Source organism: Octopus bimaculoides, chromosome 5 (assembly GCF_001194135.2).
Source record: "Octopus bimaculoides isolate UCB-OBI-ISO-001 chromosome 5, ASM119413v2, whole genome shotgun sequence".
NCBI lineage: Eukaryota > Metazoa > Mollusca > Cephalopoda > Octopoda > Octopodidae > Octopus > Octopus bimaculoides.
In genome coordinates, this window is record NC_068985.1 from 14,876,070 (window position 1) to 14,878,016 (window position 1,947).

The following is a 1,947-nucleotide window of genomic DNA, read 5'->3' on the forward strand; positions in this document are numbered from 1 at the left end:
CTGTCCCCTCTATGTTTAACTCTTTGTGGGCAATAGAGAAATAATAAATAGTACCCATTTTTCTTCAAACGTTACCATCTTAGAGAAGGACTCATTGGCTAATGGAAGCCCTCGTTACTTTATAGAAACACATGTACGAGACAAGCTTCCACAACTTCCATCGTCGACCAAATTCAACTCACGATATTGGTCAACACAAGGCGAAAGTAGAAGACAGGTGTTATCCTTTCTACAGTAGGCACAAGGCCTGGAATTTGGAGGAGGGGGCTTGTCGATTACATCGACTCCAGTGTTCAAGTGGTACTTATTTCGTCGACCCCGAAAGGATGAAAGGTGAAGTCGACCTTGGCGGAATTTGAACTCAGAACATGAAGATAGACGAAATACCGCTAAACATTTCGCCCGGCGTGCTAACGATTCTTATTTCTTTATTGCCCACAAGGGGCTAAACATGAGGGGACAAACAAGGACAGACAAAGGGATTAAGTCGATTACATCGACACCAGTGCGTAACTGGTACTTAATTTTATCGACCCCGAAAGGATGAAAGCAAAGTCGACCTCGGCGGAATTTGAACTCAGGACGTAACGGCAGACGAAATACAGCTAAGTATTTCGCCCGACGTGCTAACGTTTCTGCCAGCTCGCAGATACCTTAAATAATACTTGACCAATAATATAAGCACAGAAATAATAGTGTTGTTGCAAAGTTTGATAAATATTAATTTTGATGTTTTCAAAAGACTTGGTGCCGGAGAAAATATCAGCTACGTTGGTAAAGCATAGAAGCTTACAACGTCTACCGTAAAAGAACAATAAGTTGACATGAGAAAGAAAATTAAGTGCGCAAGAAGCTGCTCTGTTAACAGCTCGGATCTTATATTTCATAGATCTAACATGATGCTTAAAAATTGGAACGGCTCTTGAGTGTATGGAACGAGGATCAGATCCGACATAAAGCGCCGATAAGGACTATAATAATATATTAAAAGGTTATTAAAGTTTATTTGACGATTTGCAGAAAAATGAAAGTCAAATTTCTAATGAAATTTCCAGCTAGAAAAGACGGTTTAAAAGGTATAAGAAGGGCTTGAATTTGCTGCATAAAAAATGATGGATGAAGCTACCAATGCTGAAACACTGGTTGTTATTAATTCTGAGCAGCCGGGAGAAAATGTTTGCTGAAGGGAGCTGCACACTAGAGCATGCATACAATGTATCAACATTATATTTTGCACTTTTCTAAAAGTTCATGCCAGCTAAAATTCAACACAACAAGAAAAATCAACACAAGGGCTTCTGCTTTTGTATCACTCCGAAAACCCAAGGCGTACACAAAGCTTTTGCTGTTCAAATAAGAATACATGGATGACCAAGAACCTTTGAGAAGTGTGGTTTAAAACATGTTTTGTCCTGTTCTAGAAAGGTAGAGTACCAAACATAATATTTCCAACAAAGCATTGCTCGTTTTATACAATGAGTTTTCTGAAATGCGAGAGTAGAATATATGCCTAAGAATACTTCTTTGTTTCAGCCAATGGATTAAGGTGTGGTAATTAACTTCAATGTATATTAACTGAGGAGGCGCAATGGCCCAGTGGTTAGGGCGGCGGACTCGCGGTTTCGATTCCCAGACCGGGCGTTGTAAGTGTTTATTGAGCGAAAACACCTAAAGTTCCACGAGGCTCCGGCAGGGGATGGTGGCGAACCCTGTTGTACTCTTCCACCACAACTTTCTCTCACTCTTACTTCTTGTTGTGCCTGTAATTCAAACGGTCAGCCTTGTCACACTGTGTCACGCTGAATATCTCCGAGAACTACGTTAAGGGTACACGTGTCTGTGGAGTGCTCAGCCACTTGTATGTTGATTTCATGAGCAGGCTGTTCCGTTGATCGGATCAACTGGAACCCTCGACGTCGTAACCGACGGAGTACCAACAACAACAAA